Source organism: Cibotium barometz, chromosome 24 (assembly GCF_041138505.1).
Source record: "Cibotium barometz isolate CiBa-2024 chromosome 24, ASM4113850v1, whole genome shotgun sequence".
NCBI classification, from domain to species: domain Eukaryota; kingdom Viridiplantae; phylum Streptophyta; class Polypodiopsida; order Cyatheales; family Cibotiaceae; genus Cibotium; species Cibotium barometz.
In genome coordinates this window covers 12,177,477-12,186,162 of record NC_141069.1, presented here as the reverse complement: position 1 = coordinate 12,186,162, position 8,686 = coordinate 12,177,477, and positions in this window count along the sequence as shown.

The following is an 8,686-nucleotide window of genomic DNA, read 5'->3' as shown; positions in this document are numbered from 1 at the left end:
ATATTTATAAATAGGATATATAGAATAAATATTTACACATAAATTTATGAAATTATTGCCTGTAGAAGATTCATTTATAATTTTAAGATTAAGAATACACTCAAATTTATACTAAGTTCACCTAGAAAAATTCACTCAAGTTTATATTTTGTACACCCTAACATTTCAAACCATTTAAGTAAAGGGAGAGAAACTATGGTCACACTTTAAACCTATGAGAGGACAAATACATTATGAGATGACTTACCTCTTCAAGGAAAGGGATGATACTTGATGCCCCATGCTACCCAACACAGTCTCCAGGACAAGAAATGTATATAAAATTTGATTCATGTAAACTAATTCTAAATTGTTAAATCTATAGAAATGTTAACTATGAATATACTTTTTCACAAGCAAGATGCATGCATGATCAATAGCGCGGCGATCTTTCGCCCTTCGACACGATCATGCCCTACACAAAGCCAACGATGTCGATTCACCTTCAATTAATGCAGCTGCCTCAAATCCATATGGTTCTTTCTTCGATGGGGCCAAGCTCTCCCAAACTTGGATGACTTAGATCTCTTAGACATCAGCGAATGATCGAGATCATCTAATGGAACATATGCTTTCAATTGAGAGACTTGAACACATCATGCATACATGTAGTTGCCGGTAGCATCAACTTGTAAGTCACTTGCCCCACTCTTCTCTGCACTTTATATGGACCATAATATCTATGAGCCAATTTGGTGTTGGTATTACCCTTGAGAGATGCATATCTTGATTCGGGAATGTATAAAAGCACCCAATCCCCTTCTTTGAGCTCCATAAATCTCCTGTGGTATTGCTTCATACTCCTTTAAGCAAGCTTTAAATTGTCCTGGGATTGTTGTAGAAGTGTTTTCATCATTTGAGCCTCATTCTTTGCGTTTCGATTTGTAACCTCTTCTTTGTTGATCGCCATTGGTACACTCGCTATCCATAGATGGCCTTAAAAGATGACACTCCAATTCTCAAATGATTTGTACTATTTTATAAGAAAATTGTGCCAAAAGGCAAGCAATCATCCCATGCATGTTGAGTGTCATGGGCAATAGTGTCTCAATACATGTCCACTCACTTATTAACTCTCTCTATTTGCCCATCCATTTTTGGGTGATAGAGGCGATGCTAGGAGTCAATTTGGTCCCCACAAGGTCAAACAGTGTCCTCTAACATGAACCCGTAGATTTGGCATCTCTATCACTCTCACAAGTTATTAAGGCATTCCACGTAATTTGAACACATGTTGCAAAGATCGTCTTACGGAAGAAATGAGATTAACTAATCCTATAGGGTTAGGGGGGGGGGCTCAAGATTGGGGATGAACAAGTTGAAACTACCTGGCTAGGGTTTTTGGAGGTTTGATGAAACAAGCTTAATGGTGGTGGCGAGTTAGCTATTTATGGTGTAGTTATCACTACATAAGTGAGAGTTTGGGTTATTGTGAGACATAGTTGTGTAGATGCACCACCGAAGGTTTGGTTTGAACCGGGAGAGCAGACCTGCTCATGCCATGCACATGGCGAGTATGTAGGTTGGCATGTCGAATAAAAGAGAAGTTTTGATTAATCCTTGCTAACACCTTGATACAATGTCCCAAAATTTCCTAGTATGACTCCCATCCATCAACACATTATCGAGATCATCTAATGAGATTGGACCATAATATCTATGAGCGAATTTGGTGTTGGTATTACCCTTGAGATATGCATATCTTGATTCGGGAATGTATAAAAGCACCCAATCCCCTTCTTTGAGCTCCACAAATCTCCCATGGTATTGCTTCATACTCCTTTAAGCAAGCTTTAAATTGTCCTTGGATTGTTGTAGAAGTGTTTTCATCATTTGAGCCTCATTCTTTGCGTTTCGATTTGTAACCTCTTCATTGTTGATCGCCATTGGTACACTCGCTATCCATAGATGGCCTTAAAAGATGACACTCCAATTCTCAAATGATTTGTACTATTTTATAAGAAAATTGTGCCAAAAGGAAACCAATCATCCCATGCATGTTGAGTGTCATGGGCAATAGTGTCTCAATACATGTCCACTCACTTATTAACTCTCTCTATTTGCCCATCCATTTTTGGGTGATAGAGGCGATGCTAGGAGTCAATTTGGTCCCCACAAGGTCAAACAGTGTCCTCTAACATGAACCCGTAGATTTGGCATCTCTATCACTCTCACAAGTTATTAAGGCATTCCACGTAATTTGAACACATGTTGCAAAGATTGTCTTACGGAAGGAATGAGATTAACTAATCCTAGAGGGTTGGGGGGGGGGGGGGCTCAAGATTGGGGATGAACAAGTTGAAACTACCTGGCTAGGGTTTTTGGGGGATTGATGAAACAAGCTTAATGGTGGTGGCGAGTTAGCTATTTATGGTGTAGTTATCACTACATAAGTGAGAGTTTAGGTTATTGTGAGACATAGTTGTGTAGATGCACCACTGAAGGTTTGGTTTGAACTGGGAGAGAAGCCCTGCTCATGCCATGCACATGGCGAGTATGTAGGTTGGCATGTCGAATAAAAGAGAAGTTTTGATTAATCCTTGCTAACACCTTGATACAATGTCCCGAAAATTCCTAGTATGTCTCCCATCCATCCCATCCAGCAGCGAATGATCGAGATCATCTAATGGAACATATGCTTTTAATTGAGAGACTTGGAACACATCATGCATACATGTAGTTGCCGGTAGCATCAACTTGTACGTCACTTGCCCCACTCTTCTTTGCACTTTGTATGGACCATAATATCTATGAGCCAATTTGGTGTTGGTATTACCCTTGAGATATGCATATCTTGATTCGGGAATGTATAAAAGCACCCAATCCCCTTCTTTGAGCTCCACAAATCTCCTATGGTATTGCTTCATACTCCTTTAAGCAAGCTTTAAATTGTCCTTGGATTGTTGTAGAAGTGTTTTCATCATTTGAGCCTCATTCTTTGCGTTTCGATTTGTAACCTCTTCATTGTTGATCGCCATTGGTACACTCGCTATCCATAGATGGCCTTAAAAGATGACACTCCAATTCTCAAATGATTTGTCTATTTTATAAGAAAATTGTGCCAAAAGGCAACCAATCATCCCATGCATGTTGAGTGTCATGGGCAATAGTGTCTCAATACATGTCCACTCACTTATTAACTCTCTCTATTTGCCCATCCATTTTTGGGTGATAGAGGCGATGCTAGGAGTCAATTTGGTCCCCACAAGGTCAAACAGTGTCCTCTAATATGAACCCCTAGATTTGGCATCTCTATCACTCTCACAAGTTATTGAGGCATTCCACGTAATTTGAACACATGTTGCATAGATTGTCGTACGGAAGGAATGAGATTAACTAATCCTAGAGGGTTAGGGGGGGGGCTCAAGATTGGGGATGAACAAGTTGAAACTACCTGGCTAGGGTTTTTGGGGGATTGATGAAACAAGCTTAATGGTGGTGGCGAGTTAGCTATTTATGGTGTAGTTATCACTACATAAGTGAGAGTTTGGGTTATTGTGAGACATAGTTGTGTAGATGCACCACTGAAGGTTTGGTTTGAACCGGGAGAGCAGACCTGCTCATGCCATGCACATGGCGAGTATGTAGGTTGGCATGTCGAATAAAAAAGAAGTTTTGATTAATCCTTGCTAACATCTTGATACAATGTCCCAAAAATTCCTAGTATGACTCCCATCCATCAACACATTATAGAGCTCGGCCCTCGTAAATGAGAAAGAAACAAACATTATATAGAGCTAGGCCCTTGTAAATAATGAGAGAGAGAGAGAGAGAGAGAGAAACATTATAGAGCCACGGCCTTAAGGATAAATGAGAAATACACGCAATTATTCTCTTAAGTTCTGTTCTCTCTCAAGTAGTTTGGCGTCTCTTATCCTTGTAGCATAAAAAATTTATATTTAAAAAGGACGCCTCAGAGCACATGCGTTAACTAAGCATATATTGAATTTCTCCTATGATGCCTCACTCCACCACATTGAGACTTCAAAGAAATTATACGAACACCTTTATCCTCCACTTCCAAAGACCACTTGACAACACAATCCTTGCGATATATCCATTATGTTATTAAAAAATAACATTATAATTTAAACAATATTCTTTAACGTCGTATATCACTTTCATTAAATTGAAACTCTTAAAACCATTTCATTTGTGTATGTAAAAAGACATTATATTTAGAAATAGGATATATAAACAAATATTTACACATAAATTTATGAAATTATTGTTGTAGAAGATTCATTTATAATTTTAAGATTAAGAATACACTCAAATTTATACTAAGTTCACCTAAAAAAATTCAGTCAAGTTTATATTTTGTACACCCTAACATTTCAAACCATTTAAATAAAGGGAGAGAAACTATGGTCACACTTTAAACTTATGAGAGGACAAATACATTATGAGATGACTTACCCCTTCAGGGAAAGGGATGATACTTGATGCCCCATGCTACCCAACACAGTCTTCAGGAGGACAAGAAATGTATATACAAGAGACAACATTTAATTCATGCAAACTAATTCTAAATTGTTAAATCTATAGAAATGTTAACTATGAATATACTTTTTCACAAGCAAGATGCATGCATGATCAATAGCGCGGCCGCGGCGATCTTTCGCCCTTCGAGACGATCATGCCCTACACAAAGCCAACGATGTCGATTCACCTTCAATTAATGCAGCTGCCTCAAATCCAATATGACCAACTCAAATCCATATGGTTCTTTCTTCGATGGGGCCAAGCTCTCCCAAACTTGGATGACTTAGATCTCTTAGATATCAGCGAATGATTGAGATCATCTAATGGAACATATGCTTTCAATTGAGAGACTTGGAACACATCATGCATACATGTAGTTGCCGATAGCATCAACTTGTAAGTCACTTGCCCCACTCTTCTCTGCACTTTGTATGGACCATAATATCTATGAGCCAATTTGGTGTTGGTATTACCCTTGAGAGATGCATATCTTGATTTGGGAATGTATAAAAGCACCCAATCCCCTTCTTTGAGCTCCACAAATCTCCTGTGGTATTGCTTCATACTCCTTTAAGCAAGCTTTAAATTGTCCTTGGATTGTTGTAGAAGTGTTTTCATCATTTGAGCCTCATTCTTTGCGTTTCGATTTGTAACCTCTTCTGTGTTGATCGCCATTGGTACACTCGCTATCCATAGATGGCCTTAAAAGATGACACTCCAATTCTCAAATGATTTGTACTATTTTATAAGAAAATTGTGCCAAAAGGCAACCAATCCTCCCACGCATGTTGAGTGTCATGGGCAATAGTGTCTCAATACATGTCCACTCACTTATTTACTCTCTCTATTTGCCCATCCATTTTTGGGTGATAGAGGTGATGCTAGGAGTCAATTTGGTCCCCACAAGGTCAAACAGTGTCCTCTAACATGAACCCGTAGATTTGGCATCTCTATCACTCTCACAAGTTATTAAGGCATTCCATGTAATTTGAACACATGTTGCATAGGTTGTCTTACGAAAGGAATGAGATTAACTGATCCTAGAGGGTTAGGGGGGGGCTCAAGATTGGGGATCAACAAGTTGAAACTACCTGGCTATGGCGAGTTAGCTATTTATGGTGTAGTTATCACTACATAAGTGAGGGTTTGGGTTATTGTGAGACAGTTGTGTAGATGCACCACTGAAGGTTTGGTTTGAACCGGGAGAGCAGACCTACTCATGCCATGCACATGGCGAGTATGTAGGTTGGCATGTCGAATAAAAGAGAAGTTTTGATTAATCCTTGCTAACACCTTGATACAATGTCCCAAAAATTCCTAGTATGACTCCCATCCATCAACACATTATAGAGCTCGGCCCTCGTAAATGAGAAAGAAACAAACATTATATAGAGCTAGGCCCTTGTAAATAATGAGAGAGAGAGAGAGAGAGTGAAACATTATAGAGCCAGGGCCTTAAGGATAAACGAGAAATACACGCAATTATTCTCTTAAGCTCAGTTCTCTCTCAAGTAGTTTGGCGTCTCTTATCCTTGTAGCATAAAAAATTTATATTTAAAAAGGACGCCTCAGAGCACATGCGTTAACTAAGAATATATTGAATTTCTCCTATGATGCCTCACTCCACCACATTGAGACCTCAAAGAAATTATACGAACACCTTTATCCTCCACTTCCAAAGAACACTTGACAACACAATCCTTGCGATATATCCATTATGTTATTAAAAAATAACATTATAATTTAAACAATATTCTTTAACGTCGTATATCACTTTCATTAAATTGAAACTCTTAAAACCATTTCATTTGTGTATGTAAAAAAACATTATATTTATAAATAGGATATATAGAATAAATATTTACACATAAATTTATGAAATTATTGCCTATAGAAGATTCATTTATAATTTTAAGATTAAGAAATACACTCAAATTTATACTAAGTTCACTTAAAAAAATTCACTCAAGTTTATATTTTGTACACCCTAACATTTCAAACCATTTAAGTAAAGGGAGAGAAACTATGGTCATACTTTAAACCTATGAGAGGACAAATACATTATGAGATGACTTACCTCTTCAGGAAAAGGGATGATACTTGATGCCCCATGCTAACCAACAATGTCTTCAGGACAAGAAATGTATATACAATTTGATTCATGCAAACTAATTCTAAATTGTTAAATCTATAGAAATGTTAACTATGAATATACTTTTTCACAAGCAAGATACATGCATGATCAATAGCGCGGCGATCTTTCGCCCTTCGAGACGATCATGCCCTACACAAAGCCAATGATGTCAATTCACCTTCAATTAATGCAGCTGCCTCAAATCCAATATGACCAACTCAAATCCAATGGTTATTTCTTCAATGGGGCCAAGCTCTCCCAAACTTGGAAGACTTAGATCTCTTAGACATCAGCGAATGATCGAGATCATCTAATGGAACATCTGCTTTCAATTGAGAGACTTGGAAAACATCATGCATACATGTAGTTGCCGGTAGCATCAACTTGTAAGTCACTTGCCCCACTCTTATTTGCACTTTGTATGGACCATAATATCTATGAGTCAATTTGGTGTTGGTATTACCCTTGAGAGATGCATATCTTGATTCGGGAATGTATAAAAGCACCCAATCCCCTTCTTTGAGCTCCACAAATCTCCTATGGTATTGCTTCATACTCCTTTAAGCAAGCTTTAAATTGTCCTTGGATTGTTGTAGAAGTGTTTTCATTATTTGAGCCTCATTCTTTACATTTCGATTTGTAACCTCTTCTTTGTTGATCGCCATTGGTACACTCGCTATCCATAGATGGCCTTGAAAGATGACACTCCAATTCTCAAATGATTTGTACTATTTTATAAGAAAATTGTGCCAAGAGGCAACCAATCATCCCATGCATGTTGAGTGTCATGGGCAATAGTGTCTCAATACATGTCCACTCACTTATTAACTCTCTGTATTTGCCCATCCATTTTTGGGTGATAGAGGCGATGCTAGGAGTCAATTTGGTCCCCACAAGGTCAAACAGTGTCCTCTAACATGAACCCGTAGATTTGGCATCTCTATCACTCTCACAAGTTATTAAGACATTCCAGGTAATTTAAACACATGTTGCATAGATTGTCTTACGGAAGGAATGAGATTAACTAATCCTAGAGGGTTAGGGGGGGGGGGGGGGGGCTCAAGATTGGGGATGAACAAGTTGAAACTACCTGGCTAGGGTTTTTGGGGGATTAATGAAACAAGCTTAAAACACATTATAGAGCTCGGCCCTCGTAAATGAGAAAGAAACAAACATTATATAGAGCTAGGCCCTTGTAAATAATGAGAGAGAGAGAGAGAGAAACATTATAGAGCCAGGGCCTTAAGGATAAATTAGAAATACACGCAATTATTCTCTTAAGCTTAGTTCTCTCTCAAGTAGTTTGGCGTCTTTTATCCTTGTAGCATTAAAAATTTATATTTAAAAAGGATGCCACAGAGCACATGCCTTAACTAAGCATATATTGAATTTCTCCTGTGATGCCTCACTCCACCACATTGAGACTTCAAAGAAATTATACGAACACCTTTATCCTCCACTTCCAAAGAACACTTGATAAAACACAATCCTTGTGATATATCCATTATGTTATTAAAAAATAACATTATAATTTAAACAATATTCTTTAACGTCGTATATCACTCTTAAAACCAATTTCATTTGTGTATGTAAAAAAATACTATATTTATAAATAGGATATATAGAATAAATATTTACACATAAATTTATGAAATTATTGCCTGTAGAAGATTCATTTATAATTTTTAGATTAAGAATACCCTCAAATTTATAATAAGTTCACCTAAAAAAATTCACTCAAGTTTATATTTTGTACACCCTAACATTTCAAACCATTTAAGTAAAGGCAGAGAAACTATGGTCACACTTTAAACCTATGAGAGGACAAATACATTATGAGATGACTTACCTCTTCAGGGAAAGGGATGATACTTGATGCCCCATGCTACCCAACACAGTCTCCAGGACAAGAAATGTATATACAATTTGATTCATGCAAACTAATTCTAAATTGTTAAATCTATAGAAATGTTAACTATGAATATACTTTTTCACAAGCAAGATGCATGCATGATCAATAGCGCGGCG